The sequence below is a fragment of the Vulpes vulpes genome, chromosome 14, assembly GCF_048418805.1.
Source record: "Vulpes vulpes isolate BD-2025 chromosome 14, VulVul3, whole genome shotgun sequence".
Taxonomy (NCBI): Eukaryota; Metazoa; Chordata; class Mammalia; order Carnivora; family Canidae; genus Vulpes; species Vulpes vulpes.
In genome coordinates, this window is record NC_132793.1 from 64,177,444 (window position 1) to 64,196,525 (window position 19,082).

The 19,082-nt window shown below is 36.2% G+C and overlaps 1 long non-coding RNA gene across 2 annotated transcripts in view; it reads left to right on the top strand.

Annotated features, from left to right (window-relative positions):
- The window catches only part of LOC112915494 (uncharacterized), a 274,898-nt gene that overhangs the window by 254,364 nt on the left and 1,452 nt on the right, over positions 1-19,082 (top strand). Inside the window, exons 8-9 of one of the 2 annotated variants that reach the window (XR_003234083.2) lie at positions 10,384-10,553; positions 13,756-14,254. This is a non-coding gene — a long non-coding RNA (uncharacterized lncRNA). Of the gene's footprint in view, positions 1-10,383; positions 12,610-13,755; positions 14,255-19,082 lie in introns of those variants that run through there. The other variant, XR_003234082.2, reaches the window with a different exon arrangement.

A 19,082-nucleotide genomic window follows, 5' to 3' on the forward strand; every position in this document is an offset into this window, starting at 1 on the left:
TATCACATGATATATATTGACATTGAATGGTTCAATTCATTCATTAATATTTACTGAGCCTCTACAATGTATTTGGTCTTTTAAGGAGCTCCCTGTCTGGTAGGGGTACTAATGGAATTTCAGGGCCAATGTCATGAATGTAAGTAGTTAATAATTTTAGAAACCTTTTGAGAAAAGGAAGCCATGCTTTTAATGCTAATAAGAAAAAAAATTAAATTAACTGAAATTGGATTCTTCTAAAATAACAGTGATGCTCTTAGACATTTTCTTGACTCTGTCCTACTATAGGCTCCCCACCAACCCCTGGTCCTAACACCCTAAAAATAACACTGCCAGATTCTGGCATTCATTTAAGTCCTTATTTTTATAAATGTTTTAAAATTTTATATTTATATACAAATCTTGTATTCTATTTTTACTCTTTCTTGTACTTTCAGACCAGCACAAGTCACATTGTATCATAAGCACACATAATAATTATAAGTGTGGCTCTAATTTATGTAAACTACTTAATCCATTTTTGTAGACATTTGATTTATTATTACTTTTATTATAGAACAATTTTGTAATAAATGTCCCTATGCTTCCGGATTACTTTATATTTTGATTTCCTTTGAGTAAATAAAAAGTAGAGTTACTCAAAGCGCTGGATGTGAACTAAACTTTTTATAGCTCCTTATATGATCTTCTAAAATGTTTACGAATTTATAGCTTCGATGACAATTTAAGTGCTATACTTTCTCTTTTTTCTAAGTCTAACCTTCATCCTCACTAACTTAGATATTCTTATTTTCTTTTCTGTTGTTAGAAGGGAGATGAAAAAATTTGCTGAGCAGACAGCCAATAGCTACTGTGATGCACAGACATATTTTTAGTATCTATTGGCCTGGTGATATAATTCAGTGATTATAAGGCTAGGTTTCAAGGGCATCTGGGTGGCTCAGTCAGTTAAGCTTTGCACTCTTGATTTTGGCTTAGGTCACGATCTCTGGGTCATGATCACAAGGTGTAAGATTGAGCCCCATGTGGAGCCCCATGTGGGCTCATGTAGGGCTCCACACTTAGCATGGAGTCAGCTTGAGATTTTCTCTCCCTCTGGACCTCCCCCGGCTTGTGCTCTCTAAATAAATAAATAAAATATTAAAAACAAAAGCCTAGATTTCAGATAAATTTGAGCCAAATTTCACCGCTGTTTAGTACCTGCCAGAATTGTAGTTTTATGCCCATTATATAATCTCATTGAACTTCAGTGTCCCCAAAAGGATATAATTCTTGCTTTATAGGGTTACCACAGGCTAATTATTATAAAACCTCTAGCAGAGTACCTGTACATGGTAGGTACACACAATATTACAGTTATTTGTATTAATAAAAAGCAATTTAGGCTAATAGGAAAAAAGGTACGTCTTTGTTGTTTTTACTGATAATTTTAGTATTTAAAGGTTACATTTGTTCTTATGTTCATTGTTATCATACATTTCTATGATGTAATTCTGGACTCTATATTTGTGCATGCCAGAAACCATCACAAAGTAGTTTCTAGGAAAAATACAATCCGTTGGCTCACGTAAACAGCTAATTCAGGAGTGGACTTGGAGTTGGCTCTTGAATTCAGAGATTCTAATTATATTGTCAAATCTCTCATGACCTCTGGCTTTCACTCTCACCTGTCTACCTTGCTCCTTGTAAAGTGGTTTTGATCCCTCCTATGCAGACACCCTTCATGCAGCTAAGGAACCTACTTACCAGTGGTTCCAGGCTTCCCCTTTCCAGCTTGGAAAGAGTGCTCCTATAGCCCAACATCCATGATGAAGTCTTCTGGGATCCCGCCTCTCAGCCCTGATCACAATTCAGTCGGCTTTTCTCAGGAGAGGCACCGCACCTGAAAGCATTCATTGTATGTCATAAATGAACTTGTCTCTTGCTTTTCCATAAAGGTGCTAATTTTGTCACTTGGATTACTTTCTGAGTCTGTCGCTCAGATGAGGAATTCTGGTTGAGAAAGTTTGGATGCAAGTGTTGTGAAGAGCCAGGCCAAGGTCAGAGAGGTGATCAGAAGTAAGAGTTTGGAGAATCTTGTTGGTTTATCTAAAAAAAATTATAGCTACCACCTAGCTTAGCTGTTGACATTATAGAACACTTGGTGTTTAGAAGACTATGATATGCTGAGTTTTCCTGATGAAAAATCCCTTTTTTTCCAAGGCCTTCCCAGGCCTCCCCCCAACCCCCTTCCCCCAGTCCAGGAGCTGAAGGGAAGCTGTTATTGCCACCTTCTGGGGGCCCAGAGGAAGCAGGGTTAAGGCTGAGCACATTCTACTGGCTGGCTTCTCCAGTCCTCTTCTTGAGCTCTTTATTGAAGAGCCTTAAAAAGTGGGGGGAGAACTTTTGGAGGTAAAAAAAGTAATAATATTCTTTTGGTTGCTAGAGTAACATTCACGCTCTGCCACAAAACGTCCCTTGGTGCCACTGTCAGAGCCATAATAAGGCTCGTTTGTCAGTTCCAATGTGACATTTCTTATGTTTCTATATAATGCTTCTTAGATTACAATCCGTAGACAGTAATCATTGTCAGCGGGATCATCTTGGAAAACAAAGAGAAACATGAGCATCCAATGCCCCAAATCTGAACCGTTTCGTTTGCTCTAAGCAGTGCGTGCCTGCTGAGGTGTGAGCTGGCTGCCATCAGTGTCATTTCAGTGAGTAACGTGATTGACTTTCCTCCTGCTATGAACAAGGCCCAAATTTTCATTCCACTTCTGGGGCTGTTTGCCTGGCCTTCATTTTCTTTTGTGTGTGTGCATGTGTGTATGGCGTTTTGGCTTGGAAAGCTATTACCCCTTTGATTCGGTTTTAAAGGTTACAAGGCATATTAGGCCAGAAATGTGAGGATTTTGCTGAATCCTTAGTGAAAAGCAATCATTGCTGCTCAGTTTCCTTCATTGATACTGACATACATTTTGACAAACAGTACGCTTTAGCCCAAATTAGGTGGTCTTGTTTACTCCTTCATCTCATTCTAAAAAAATCCCAATTTTAGGGATGTGGAAGTGCAAGTAGACGATGAGGTCCTTGATGTCAGTTAGCAGGTAATGATTTTTAGCTTGTTTTTATTTGTAAACAGTTTTCTTTACAGAGTGTAAATCACCTGTGAACTCTCCACATAGACTGAGAAAAACAGAAGAAAGTGAATCTAATAATAGACTTTCTCATATATAATAGAGCCTGTTTTTGTGTAAAATATCCAGCTAATTTGGGCTAAAGCTTTTGTGGGGGTATTTAATTATTCAGATAATTACCTTAATTTGCCAATGGAATACAACTACACCTAAATGGAGTTCAAATTGGGAAGGTTGCCCAGTGCTTTTGATTTTGTTTCATTACTTTACTCAGGATATTGGTTTTTTCAATTCTCTAGTGTTCTCTATACACTTTTATTCCAGGCAAATTTATTTTTATAGCCCCAAATTACACTTATATGTGAATAAAATCTAAACTATGGATAATTTCAGTTTTTATCTTCTCAGACAATACCTGTCTCTATATTCTAGATGCCCACTGGACATTTATTTCCATTTGGCTCACCACAATCTCAGACTCCATGTACCTAACATCGAGCTATTATTCTAAAATCACATTTCATTTTTTGACCCTGGATCATTGAGACTTCCTGCCCTTTCCATGGTACCAACCTCTACTTCCCTTTCCAGCTACCGATGGAATCCAATGTAATTGGGCTTTTGCCTCTAGCTCTCTGTGGAAACAGCTCTTATCACTGATGACCTCCATGTTGTTAATTAAAGTTGGTGCTCGTATCTCAACTCTCTTTTTACTTGAATTGTCATAAGTTTTTCTTGATATATTTGTTTTCTTTGCTTTCTAGTACAACACCATCTTCTGCATGTCCTGATGTCTCCCTGGCTGACTCTGCCTAGTCATCTTTGCTGGTGCTTCATCACCTGCCATTGACAGGTTGGACTGCTTTGTGGCTCAGCACTTAGTCTTTTTCCTATTTACACTCCTCATGAAGATCTTCTCTTTCAGGTTTATGGCTTCCAAATACTGTTGATTACTTCACACTTGAACCTTTGGCCTCAAACACTTCTTTGAACTCCAGATAGCTCTACTTGGATGCTTAATAAACATCTCAAAATTTATATGCCCAAAGCCGAGCTTCTGATCCTCCATAATTTTATGCTTCTCACAGTCTTTTCCATTTCACTGAATTTCTTCCAAATACTCAGGCCAGTACATCAGTAAATCCTGTTATCTTTGCATTCAAAATTAGGAGCATCTACATAACTTGCAGCACCTGGTGCAAATGAAAATCTGGGGCCATTTATTAAAATATTATTAAGAATTTCAAGACTATGACAGTAGAGCATTAAATCAGAGGTAGTCCTGCATGACAGCCTGAGATACCCGCCTATGAAGACTGTTCACAATATAATGATTGTAACCACTCACCTCTTCCATTTGCCTGAAATCCAAGCCCCACGTTATTTTTTTCCTGAGCTATTTAAAGATTTATTTATTTATTTTAGAGAGTGAGGGAGAGTGCATGTGAGCAGAGGGAGAGACAAAGGGAGAGGGAGAGAGAGAATCTCAAGCGGACTTCATGCTGAGCATGGAGTCTGACATGGGGCTTGATCTCATGACCCTGAGATCATGAACTGAGCTGATACCAAGAATTGGATGCTTCATTACTCGGGTACCCTGAGCTGTTTAAATGAGGTCCAGCTGGGTGTCCCTGTTCCTCTTCTTAACCCTTCCAATCTATTCTTAACTGAAGAGAGAGTCTTACTAAAAGATAAATCAGATAATTTCACTCCTTTGCTCAAATCCCTCCAGTGACTGCCATTTCACCCACAGTAAAACCTCCATTTCTCTTTCTCCAACTTGAGTTAGTGTGTCATTGTGTTACACCTAGATAACTGCAATATCCTCCAAGTCTTCTTACACCTGTCTCTCCTTATAGAGATCTGCCCACATACCTTAGTAAGACCAGTCTTTATGAAATACTATTTTTATCACTGACTTCATAACATTTAATGCTTATCCTATACTATTTCAAGTAAACACTCTTCTAGCTCTTAAAGCCCCCCACAAACTACCTCAACTCTACAAAATAATCCATTGCTCATTTTTTTCCATTCAAAAAGCTCCATTCACTTTAGTCTGGCCAGCCTCAAATATATAGTTGACAGTTGCACAACATGGGTTTGAACTGCCTGGGTCGCTTATGTGCAGGTCTTTTTTTTTTTTTTTTTTGATAAATACAGTACATACTACAAATATATATTCTCTTCCTTATGATTTTAATAATATTTTCTTTTTTCTTTCTGATTTTATTGTAAGGAAACAGTATATAATATACATAACATATAGGATGTGTATTAATCAACTGTTTATATTATTGAAAAGTCTTCTTTTCAACAGTCAACAGTAGGCTATTAGTAGTTAAATTTGGGGGGTGTTAAATATTGTATGCAGACTTTCAACTCTGTAACTGTCCCTACCTCTATGTCCTTCAAGGGTTAACTGTATTCCACATTCTCCCATAATCTTGTTACTATTATATTTCTTAGTAGGAAGTACATTTTTTGCTTTATGCCTCCCTTGATCATATACATCCTTCAGGGCTTACTATGTTTCTACTTTCTCCCCAGTGCCTTCTCTGACTACCTGGTTCTCACTGATTTACCCTGAGTTCTAATATCTATTAAATTTAAATTTTGGTACTATGTGCTTCGACACAAAACACTCTATGGAATTGGTCACTTAGTAAGTACCTTTGAGGGGGCACTTGGGTGGCTCAGTCGGTTGAGTATCCAATTCTTGACTCTTAATAGTTTCTGCTCAGGTCACGATCTCAATTAAACCCAGCTCACTGAGCTTGGCACTTAGCAAGGAGTCTGCTTGAGATTCTCCCCCTTGACCCCTCTCCTGACAAGTGCTCTTTCTCTCTCCCCCTGTCAAAGAAATAAATAAATCTTAAAAAAAAAAAAGGTAGCTTTGGGCAGGGTCCATATCTTTTCTCTTTGATTATGCAGTGCCCTGCTGAAGCCAGTGAAAGTGCTCAATATGCATTATTAACTCATTGTAAGCATGATATTAAGCTAATAGTTAATAATTTACTAAACATATTTTATAAGTTAACAACAAGGCACTAAATATAAAACAAACTGAAACAGACCTTTTTGAAGTGTACCAGAGATGGCATGGAGAATGCACAAAATAATGACAGTTATTATTTATTGAGCATTTGGCAAACACTGTATTAATGGTTTTACACAAGTTAGCATATTTAATCTTCACAATAAACTTCTGAGTTAGGCATTGTCGTTTTCCCATTTTAGCTGTGGAGAACCTGAAGTTCAAAAGGGCTAAGGAACTTTGTCAAGGACACAAAACTAGGAAGTGGGTAGAACAAATTTCATATATAGGTAGAGCTTAATGAACTCATCCATTGAGCTCAATTGCCTCTCCTAGTCTTCATTTACTATAAAATTGTTAAGGCCCTGGACCATTATCATAATCTCAATGCAAAGTTTCTTATATACTTTGCTAAGATACAAATCATGTATTTTCCTTTTTGCTTTATGAGAGAACTATGGAGGCTTTGTACTTTGTTTCAGACTGATAACCAGAGGAAAATAGGCAAATAGTCACCCATTTTCTCAGTGATGGGCACTTCGTAAATAGCTCTTGGCAACCAGGGCCCACATGGTTTGTGCACAGGGCCATCTTTCAGGCGTTCTACACTGGGACAGGAATTCCAAGTATTTGCCAGTCTTACAAATTCGTTTCCAGAAAGACTTTATTTTCAGTAGTTGAGTTTAAAAACATTCTAAATTACATTTACTATAGTTTGTTTAAAGCTTTTTTTCTGGCCTATCTTTCTGAGTTGCAGCTTAATTTTTCACTGTCTCATTTTAATTTCTTTCTTTCTTTCTAGATTTCATCCTCTCATTCATTATTCTTTGTCTCCTTTCTGTTTCTGGCTTTTCTTCCTGCAGCTGGGCTTTTGTTAGAAGGGGTGGACACAGCTGCCCAACCATTTTCACATCCTTCACTGGAATGATTTTCTTGAGGTAAAACATCATTTAAGTATTACTCTACAATTAAATATTTCTGTCATCCTCAAATTCTGAGTCTGACAGTGTGCCAATAAGACCCTTTGCAGTTGTTTGTATTGGTTTGGATCCTTCCCTGTTTGCATTATTCTATTTGTTCTGTGCTGGTTTGCCTTCTATGTAATATTTTCTTATAGTCTCATTTCCGGTTTCTATTTTATCACAAGCACCAAATTGGTTTCATTGTTGTCTTTCATTTTTTTTACAGGGGGGAGCTATTCACTGACTACTTTCCACTGCAAATTTTGACTGCTTTTTAAACTAAATGTTTCATCAGTTTGATGGGCCAAGTTTTCAGAGGATTTAGGAGTGATCCTGGAGTCAGGAGTTAGATTCTTTCTCCACCTTTGAAGATTTTAACTTGTCCATCATTCTCTTGGATTGAAGCAGGAACAGTTTGTATTGATAGCACTACTTAAGAGCACAATGCTATACCACAAGAAAATAATTTGTGGTGGAAACCTGAGACTATCTGCTTTGAGTCTTATTCTAAGTGGAAATGTCTTTTAATCTTTCAAGTTATCCTAGACTTTTTCAGAGTAGCACATTAGCAGACTCGTCAATGGAATATTAGATATTTAAACATTCAATTCTTATTAATGCACTGAATCATGCTTATTCATTATGCCTGGTTTATCTTCAGATAAATAGGGATGTATCAGGGTACCTGATTCAAAGGCTGCCATTTGACATTTACAGAAGGGAGAAGGTAGAACCAGGGATAATACTAACACATTTAACAGCCATGATCACCAATGAATGAATGGAAGCCAGTTTCAGGGTTGAGTCTTAGAGATTCCTATCATGCTAACTCTTAACACTTTGGTTGTTGAATTGTTGGGAGGTTGAGGTCTGAGTTAGAGGGCACCACCACGTGCATGGAGGTGGGGGGGGCGGGGCTTGAGTTAGCATGGAATTATTCTAATACTTTAATAAGTGGATACATGTTAGTCTTGGGTAGAGTGTTGTCATCCCTTTCTAGTTTACACAGTGCGATTCACAGAGAAGTATCAGGATGACATGATTTTCCATGGTGGTTCCTAGTGAAATGTGTCCATGTCAAGCTTAGATCTTTTTAAATTGAGGTTCATGACTCTATGGTAAACAAAGCCTACCTTTGTCTGCAGGAGGTTTTTTACATTTTGAAGGCCCTGAATGTAGGATTGGGTTTTATTTGAACCATTTTTTTTTTGAACCAGTTATTAACTTAATTTTGGAGAAATCTCTTAACTCCCCTTCCTTATCAGTAAAAAGAAGGGAATTGAATGGATGAGCTTTAAGCTCCCTTTAAGATTTAATATTCTCTACTCCTATTTAAATGCTAATAAGAGGGTCCCCTAGTTGGCTCAGTAGGCTAAGTGTCCAACACTTGGTTGTGGCTCAGGTCATGATCTCAGGGTCATGATCTCAAGGTTATGATCTCAGGGTTGTTAGATTGAGCCCTGCATGGGTCTCTGTGCTCAGCATGGAGTCTGCTTGAGATTCTCTGCCTCTCCCTCTGCTTCTTCCCCTGCTTATGCACTCTGTTTCACTCTCTAAAATAAATAAAGAAATATTTTTAACTAAATAGACAAATAAGTAAACACCAATAAAAAAGCTTATTTTGCCTGACACTTAGTAGACGATTGAATAAAAATCAATTCATCTTTTAGGATGTGTAGGAAAACAAACAGTATGACCAACTTCTGGGCATATAAACCATCCTTGATAATTCTGTACTCATTTTTTTCCACACGTCCAAACATGTTTAAAGACTATCTAACTAAATATTCTTTTCTCCTTTAATCCAAATACAAAATCAAACAACGATTATGTAAAATGAATTGCTTTTCTCTATGTATTTGGCATTTAATTACATTCTGAAACATCACTATAGCCTTTCTGCAATGAGGGTACAGTTATCCTTCATTATTCTCTCTGCTTGTATGGAAGACATAATTTCCAATGTTTATTTCAATTGAAAGCAGTTGAACTTTGTGAAAGTTCATTGTTTAGATTGCATTTGTCATTTTCAGAATCATGCAGAAGGAGCTGTTTTTCACATTAATGACACCTGTGTAATAAGTCAGAACTATTAATATGTGATATGATGGTCCATATCTCGATGCAAAAGGAGGAAACAAGGAAAGATCATTTCTTCTTAAACTTTAAAAACTGCTATGAAATTAATCCGGATCACACACGAGAATTCTGTTAGCCTTTGGCATTTCTGCAGGTCTCCGAAGCACAACAGTTAAATTGTTTAGGTCATGTGGTTTTACCTTCACACTGATAACCTGTTTTACAGACAGCAGCTTTAGTCCCTAATGATCACATTTTGATAATGCTCTTACTTAGACACTAAATCATGATCTTTCACACAAAACTAAATATATTCCCCTTAAGGTTAAGACCAACATGCTGCCTGTCCTAATTATAGTATCAGTTATCATGTTTTAGGTCTTTTGTGACAAACATGTCTTTAATGAGGAAACTGCCCTGAAAAAATAAGAGCTTTGTTTATGGTTGAGGTTCAATATATTTTTATTGACGTTAGGTATAATCTTTGTTGGTTCTAATTTAACGGGTTCTAAACCATGCAACTAATTAAAGAATAAAGCTAAGAGCCAGAACCAGAAAACAGAGAGAGGGACTATAACAGTGAAAATCCAACCTAATGTTTTGGCCAAAAATGTATTTGTTTCTCCATTTACTTTCCTATCCACTATGAAAGATATATTTATTCAGGGCCTAATATTTTCTAGACAGTGTGTTAATTTTAGTGATATAAAAATGAAGGAAAATAGAATTTGATCCCAAGGGATTCATATTTTGGGGATATATCAAAGATATAAGTTATTATAATATACTTAAGTTTGTGAAACTAGACAAACAAAGTATGATGGTTTATAACAGTAAGAAAAAATTATATAAGTTTTATCTATGTCAGGCAATCATCTAAGCTTTATTTATTTATTCGTTTACAGATTTTATTTACTTTTTTGAGAGAGAAAGAGCATGTGGGGGGCGGGAGAAAGAGAGAGATACAGAGAGAGATCACATGATCAGAGGGAAGGGCAGAGGCAGAAGCAGAGTCTCTGCTGAGTAGGGAGCCAGATGTGGGGCTTGATCCTAGGACCCTGGGGTCATGACCTGAGCCAAAGGCAGAGGCTTAACAAAATGAGCCCCCCAGGTGACCCTAAGCATTTTATATTTAATCTTTTATGATGAGTATAAGGTAAATACCACAACTATCATTCCTATCTTACAGATTGGAAACTGAAGTACAGGGAGGTTACTTTTCCAGTGCCACTCAACGATTCTGGGTCCTCTAAGAGGAATCATTTCTCACAGAAGGATGATTGAGCTCTTTCAAAGAAGAGATGGATTAGCTCCTGAAAACAGTTATAAAGGACCCAGTGCATGCAACTACTAACCCAAGTAGGTCCTTCCAAAATCATATCTTGTAGAAGGATGTTTCTATCCAGAGTATCGAGAATGTTTTATTCTGGCTATTTGTCTCTTGTACTCTGAATAAAGGCTGCAGCAGGCAATAGTCTTAGCATCACATTTCTCTTTACAGATACACGTATGTCACAATCAGTGCTTGGTTTTTAGTCTATTTATTGAATAGAGTTTACCAGCTGACAAATCCCCCCACTTTCCCATCTCAATCAATACTGTATTGGTCAGGTATCCAATAAGATCTATCTATCTATCTATCTATCTATCTATCTATCTATCTATCTATCTATCTTACAGGGACAGAGACAGAAAGATTTATTTATTAGGAGAAATTGGCTACATGACTATGGAGACTGAGAAGTCCCACAGTCTGCCACCTGCAAGCTGCAAGCCAGTAGTATAGTTCCAATCCAAGCATGAAGGTCTAATCCAAGGACAGGAGAAGACTGATGTTCCAGCTCAACAGTCAGGCACAAAGAATAAACTCTGCTTTTCCTGTGCCTTTTTGATCTATCCTGGCTTTCAGTAGATTGGCTGATACCTACCCACACTGGGGGAAGAAGACAAGCTGCTGTACTCAACCTATTGATTCCAACGCTAGTCTCTTTGAGCAATGAATGCCCTCAGAAACACACTCAGAAATAATGTTTAATCAAATATCTGGGCACCCTGTGACCCAGTCAAATTGACATATAAAATTAACCATCCCAAGCACCAATGCATGAAGCATCTGATTAGCACCAAGTATCAGAGACCCAAAGAGGGGGAGGACCTGCTGCTGGCAGGTCTCCAGGTACTTAGCTGTCAGCCCACAGACATCTTTCTGGATGGTACCCATTGCCTTGTGTTAGTTTGCTGACTCTGAGGAGTGCTAGGTAAACTTATGGTTCTAGTCAATCAAGAGAAAAATCATTAAGGGAAATAGTAATTCAGCTGGTATATGTGGAAACAAAGCTGGTTTTATACGGTTTAGAATATTACATGATCTATTTTCCACCTAAAATAGATTATACCCAATTTTGATGAGAAGGCAGGGAAATGAATTCACTTATCATAGTTGTAGGAATATAAACTGGTGCAACCTTTTGGGAAGGAAATATGCATATATTTTCATATGAAAAGCTATAATAGATGTACACAATGGTAAAGGAACAGTTGTTAGTTAGAGATACTTTATTATAAAGAAAATATTGGAAAATTTTACCTGGTAATAAGGAATTAGCCAGATAAATATGTTTTATCCAAACAATGGGATACTATGTAGCCATTTAAATATCATATTGTGGAAGATTACTTATTGAAATAGGGAAAAGTTGATACTATATTTAGTAATGTGTGAAGAAACAGACTAATATTAGTGTATTATTAATGTATATCAATATATTCAATATATGATTTTATAAAGAAAGGTGAGTATATATGTAATACAGAAATATATGTGTATAAAATCTGTACATAGGTATTAATATATGTATGTGTTATATAGCCATTTTAGAAGATTATAGACTAATATTTTACTAGTGATAGAGTTGCAAGAATTAAAATTTCTTTTTTTGCTTAAGTATTCATTGACATGAGTTGTATAATTAGGAAAAAACCTAGATGAATGGATAAAGAAGATGTGGTATGTATACACAATGGAATATTACTCAGCCATAAAAAATAATAAAGTCTTGCCATTTGAAATGAGTTGGTTGAAACTAGAGAGTATCATGCTAAGTGAAATAAGTCAGTCAGAGAAAGACAAATACCATATGATTTCACCCACATGTGGAATTCAAGAAGCAAAACAGAAGAACATAGGGGAAGGGAAGGAAAGAGAGGCAGACCATGAAGACTCTTAACTATAGGAAACAAACTGAGGATGGCTGGAGGGGAGGTGGGTTGGAAGGATGGGGTAACTGGGTGATGGGCATTAAGGACAGCAGTTGAGGTAATGAGCCCTGGATGTTATATGCAACTGAAGAATCACTAAATTCTACCCCTGAAACTAATAATACAGCATGTATTAACTAAATTGAATATAAATAAATAATTTTAAAAAGGGATAAAAAAGCAATAATTATTGCACATATTAGTACTAGATAATGGGAAAGAAATCCAGATAAAATCAAATCAAATCAAATTTCTCACTCCTTCCTCATTAAATTACTTTTTTATTGTAGTTTTAGTAAACCTGGTCATTCTCATCCAGATTTGAGGTACTCTTTGCCCACATCATTTACCAGTTCTCTGGCTAATGCCCTTTCTAAGGTCTTGAATAAAGATTAGTATAGATTGTTTTTACTTCAGTTAACTAATCTACATTATTATCATAATTTTATCTGTGAAAAAGAGCCCATAATTAATAAAGGACAATGCTTTGCATTGGCATTAGTTTTATTTCAATATCTTCTAGATCAGAAGTCATTATATGACAATACTCAGGCTGAGGCTGGGTCACAGGTATGGAGCTTAGCTCTCATAGTATCCTCTAACATTTAAAAAACATGATATTCTTCACATAAAAATCCAGATATGAGAATTCTCTTGAAAAACAGATCACTCCCACAATGCAATTTGATTGCCTATCAGACAGTGACTAGCTGGAGATGAGCAGCCACTGGCCTTTGTAAATGGCACACCTGCTCCAGTTGGCCATGGCTCCCACCACTCTTTATTTTACCTCATACCTGGCTCAAGTTCCTTGCCTAAATTTATAGGCCTTTTAGTGTGCTATCCTATTTTGAATCATCCCTGTTTTCATCATTTTTAAGGATAAGAATAATAGAATTGACTAATGATTATTGTATTTACTATCTTAAGTAAGATCATCTGATAACAATTGACCTTCTAATTGCAGGGTATATTCCTTTTTTACATTTCCAGAAAGACTGAAGAGAGAGAAAGAAAGAGGGGGTGGACAGAGAGAAGGAGGGAAGGAGGGAGGGAAAGAGAGAGAAGAAGATAGAAAGAGAGCGAGAGAGACAGAAAGAGAGAGAGAGAGGGAAACTATACAACAAAGGCATTTATCAGAGGAGTACATGTAATGTCAAGAATACTATTTGGAAGATTTTGTTTTTTCTGGTTTACAACTTTATCAATGCCCATACAAAATTGCTTTTATTTGTATTTGAGCAGTTCAATATTTATTCAGTTTGTGCTGTAAATAATTGAGTTTTTTTCCAATTGCCTCAAGGTATATATAGAGAAAAATAATGAAATATTAAAAGGAAACTAGCTTTGCTAATTTATTGAGATAAAAAACAGAAAAGCAGACTAGCTGAAAGTCCTACAAGAGGACAGTGATGCTCCAGCCCATTGGGACATTGAGGCATCAACCAATGTGCCATTAAATAATAAAACCTGTGAGGAGGCAATGTGGGAGAATAAAAGCCTATTAAAGTCCTCCTAAGAGTTAAGACTCTTGCCAGCAGAGCCATCTGTCAAGAGATTATGGAGAAGGAAATTTCTGCAGGAATTTTCCCTTGGGACCAGATGAAGTGCCAAGAAAAGGTGTGTGGCATCAGGAGTGAAGACAAACTCTGAGAGTCTTCTGCAGCGCTCATCACAGAGAGGGAGCCCTCAAGCCACAGAGTCTCAGGGAAGAGGAAGAGCAGACCTGGAAGTCTGCATTGTCTTTGACTGGAGAACCGAAGTCACAGGAAAAAGAGTTCATGAAAACATATCTCCTTAGGGTAAGTTAAACTTTGTTGTATTGGAGTCTGAGAATTTTCTGTAGTTCAAAGACAATGACTTAATGTACTGAATTTTAAGAGTACTGGTAATGATGAATATTAAGTTGATGAGTCAAATTGAAGAAGGCAATAAAAAATACTACAAAATCAATTTCCACCTGAGCAAAAGTGGAAATGCAATGTTTTTTTTTTTTTAAATAATTGAATCTGTGGAGTTTGTGACAATACCTGAGATATTTATTTATAGGAAATCTACTAATATACTGTTTTTACATATTTCTTCCAAATAAATGCTGGGTAAAAAGTAATCAAGGTGGACTCATGAGTATTTGCCTCTAGAGAATTAAGTTCATGTCATGCTGTGAAATAATTAAAAACCATACAACCGTGAAAGTTATGAGTTAATAATAAGGACAAATATTTCATGAAGTTCCTAGAATCATGTCAGGAAAAGCTACTTTATAAAATTCTGAATAGATATATGAGTTTATTCCCTGACCTATGTTCCTATAGAGTACCATTTTGTGTTTTTTATTGATAATTATTCCTCATATCCTTTGTGATTGGCTTAGTTTTTTTCCTTTTTTTAAAGATAAAAATGTGAATCCTAAAAGAATAAAAATATCACTTATTTTTAATAATAAGATTTTTAAAAATAAGATTTTTTTAAAAAAAAATCATAGATTTATTTGCACTATAAGGTAAATATTATGCTTTTATTCTTCTTTTTTTTTTTTTTAGATTTTTTAACTCAGAAGAGTTGTCCCTTTACATGCCAGGAAAATAAACATGCAAGAATGCATGTTTCAGCCTAATTTAGCAAATGTTTTTAAACCTATAATACTATAATACTGATAAGAAATTGTTATTCAGAAATCAGGATTAAACAGAGTTTAATTCTATTTTTTTTGTCATGATCAAAATTAAGACATTTTGTTTAACCCATTGGTTACTTAGAGAAATGGAGATGAACAGACATATATATATAAATTCTAAACAGGCAAGAAAGAATTTTATCTGTTGGGAAAGAACACAAAGTCAAATAAAACAGTTAGTTCTGAGTGATCACAGTGATCCAGTGTTCATGCTGGCACTGTGCCCATATAAGATTATTGTGTTTAATTGGAAAGACATTATCTTGTGAATTTAAGTCAAGTTATTCTGTGAATTCAATTATAGTGGACAATTAAGTTCAATAATACAGGCTTTTGATCTTTTTTCTTCTACAACAGAACAAAATAAAACAAAACAAAGTAAAAATCATTTTTGTCTGAATTATCAGGATATTTTTAAATTCTTGTTTTTTCATTATTTCATTCATTCTTCCATTGACTTGTTCATTCAACCAATATTTAGCAAGCAGCCTTTGGTTGGATATTATTGGACTAGCCATGAAATAATGAATGTACATGGTCCCTGCTCTCAAAGGGCTTACAGTCCATTACATGGCACATAACTTATCCCTTCAGCTTCAAAATAATTTGAAAGACAAATATTATTTCACCAACATGAGTTTAAGATTAACAGAAGTCAAGCAATAGCAATAGGAAGTGTATGTGAATATTATAATTCAGGACGTGTAGTACATTGATTTTATTTGTACTTAATATTGGAAAAGTTTTATTTAAATTAAGGGCTGAAATGAGAATTATTTACTCTGCTCCTGTGTTTTCATTAAATATGGTTTGTGATTCTTTAAAAAAAATGCAGTAGATTAATTTTACATGTTGAAAATAACAAAGAATTTCTGTGCCACAGAATGTAGACTTAAACTCTACTGAAGATTTACAAATACTGCATTTTGTTTGTGATCAAAACTCATCCTTGAATATAAGGATACTTCTGTAAATAGAAAATCTATTTGAAATTGGAAATAAGATTTTTACCTGCTATATCTATTGTTCCTAAGATTGATTTGGGGGTATTTCTAGCATTTTTGGCAGTATTACAATGGTTGATCTTGAACAAAGTGATATTTAAGTTTTTGAGTTATGGAGATCCTCTCTCTGGGATCTTTGCCAGAAATAATGAAGTTCTTGCTTGGATGAATGGGTCTGGAAACTGTCACTTCAAATAAAATGCGCTTATTATAGAGCACTATCATATCCTTCCAAAATAATAAAATACTAAGTTCAGTAGTCAATATTTTGATAATGTAACATATGTACAAAAGTACAAATATAACATTCTTTTCATAGAGAATGGGTTAGTCAGAAGGGAACAAATTGGAATTAAAGAACCATACAACTATTAGGAATAAAATCTGGAACATTAAGGTAATAATAGTTCAGCAGTCTGTGAGCAAGGAGAGGAACTATTTGCTCTTGACTTTTTTTTTTTTCAGATAAAATCGATATTAGGTTTCTAGTTGAGTTTGGTGTGTTTAATTTTTATGTATTGGTCAAAAAACATGTTCTTATACTACATTATTTTGAATATTTCCCCCTTTCATTTGTGTCTTGAGTACATGGGATAAAGAACACATCATTTTTGAGGCTCCCTGATTATTAAGAGGAATGGTCACAGCCTCCTCCCTACCTACCACCTTAACACTTTATATCCGAAGAAGTGATACCTTCCTAACCAAAACTTGGTAACACAGCTACTGTTGAGATTTCACATATCTGTGCAGCAATGTGGGTTGCAGTTAAGCACAGGGTGCTAATATCAAACCACCTTGGTTTCAGTCTTAACTTTGTTAATTACTATTTTGTGAGGGTAAGTCTCTTACCTGCTTTCCTAAGCTATAAAATGGGCATAATAATGGCATTATTTTTATCGTGTGGATCAAATAAAATAATGTATGCATGGTGGCCATCAAATTGTAAATCCTCACAAATATTGATGATGATGATGGTGATGGTGATGATGATGATGATGATGATGATAAATATTCAGACTTTTCCAGGGCCTTATCTGACTTCTTGCATTAGCCTCTAACTTTATCCAGTTTGGGACATCTTTTTTTTTTTTTTTTTAATTTTATTTATTTATTTATTTATTTATTTATTTATTTATTTATTTATTTATGATAGTCACAGAGAGAGAGAGAGAGGCAGAGACACAGGCAGAGGGAGAAGCGGGCTCCATGCACCGGGACCCCGACGTGGGATTCGATCCCAGGTCTCCAGGATCGCGCCCTGGGCCAAAGGCAGGCGCCAAACCGCTGCGCCACCCAGGGATCCCCAGTTTGGGACATCTTTATTGCATTCCATGCAAACTACCAAAACAGCTTTTAGAGAGTATAAATCTGATCTTGTTACTTTCCCAAAGTGGCACTACATTACCTTTGGCTGAAGACCCACATCCCCTACCATAGACCACAAGGCTCCTCTCTCACCCTCCTGGCAGTTTTTCACACCTCTGAGTCTTGGCAACCCTAGTTCCTCTGCCTAAAATCCTTCCTCTTTCCCCCCACCTGGCTAATTCAAACTTAACCTTCAACACTCAGCTCAAGCTGTCAGGAAGACTTTTCTGATCCCACCTTCACCCACCCCTCTGCGTACTCAGGACTATGCATAGGTCTGTCTCAGCTCTAGTTTTCCAGTCTGTCAGCTTGTCATTTGCTTCAAAAGACTGTGAACTATTTGAAAACAGGGGCTATATCTTTTTTTCATTAACCCAGAATTTAGTACAATTTCTGTCACATAGAAGGTGCATAATAAATGCTAAAAGGTTGAATGAACATTCTGGGGAGCAGGCATGGAGCAGTGATTCTTCCCCTTTTACGGGTGCGTTTGTCTTCTGCGTACTGATGCCGTGCAGAGGTACTGACATAAACACAGGGACCCATGAAAGGTAAGGCAAGAATGGCCATTCTTGTTTTATCCTTCCAGCTGTTGAGCTGGAGTCAGAGGACCAGTTATAGTGCTTTTAATTTTATTTTATTTTATTTTTTTTAAAGATATATTTTTTTTTAATTAATTTTTTTTAATTTTTATTTATTTATGTATTATAGTCACAGAGAGAGAGAGAGAGAGGTAGAGACACAGGCAGAGGGAGAAGCAGGCTCCATGCACCGGGAGCCCGATGTGGGACTCGATCCCGAGTCTCCAGGATCGCGCCCTGGGCCAAAGGCAGGCGCTAAACCGCTGCGCCACCCAGGGATCCCAGTGCTTTTAATTTTAAACGTAATTAAAGAAAGAAACTCCACATTGGTGATAAAGAATGGATTATTTTTGTTGAAATTTTTTTTTTTATCAAACTAGATGGCCTAATATATTACCAAAAGGGTGGTAAGAAACTTCTGGATCTTTGCCGTTTGCTCTTCTCTTAGAGGAATTATGTTGGAACTGGTGCTTAAAAAGTCAAGATTTTAGTGGTTGCTAGAATGATTATATCAGTCTGGATGTAAAGATGTGGTCTTAGAAAATAAGATTAATACACAAAAATATTTTATTAGGCAATTAGTATTGTTATGAATGAATTCAAAATGTTTATGGAAATAATTAAGCTGTGTTATGAGACTCATCTTAAAATTTTCACATTACCCTGACATTTTGAATATGAATTGGGATTTAATATAGTTTGCATATTTTTGAATAAGCAAATGTGGACGACTGAGGTGTGATCCCTTTTGCACCATTAGTAAGCTGCTTGTAGAAGCTCCAATTTTGAGTTTTCTGTACTTTGAAAAAAAACTGTTTTCAAACTATAGCAAGAGCCTATAGATCCCCAGGTTCTTTCCTGCCCTCTCCTCTGGCACTTGTGAGGGGGCTCTGCTCTTGCTCCTATACCTAGAGCAGAGAAGAGGGAAAACATCTCATTATAGGCATGCAATAACTGCTGCATTGCTCATTCTGCTGCTAGCTGCAGCTCACTGGCCCCT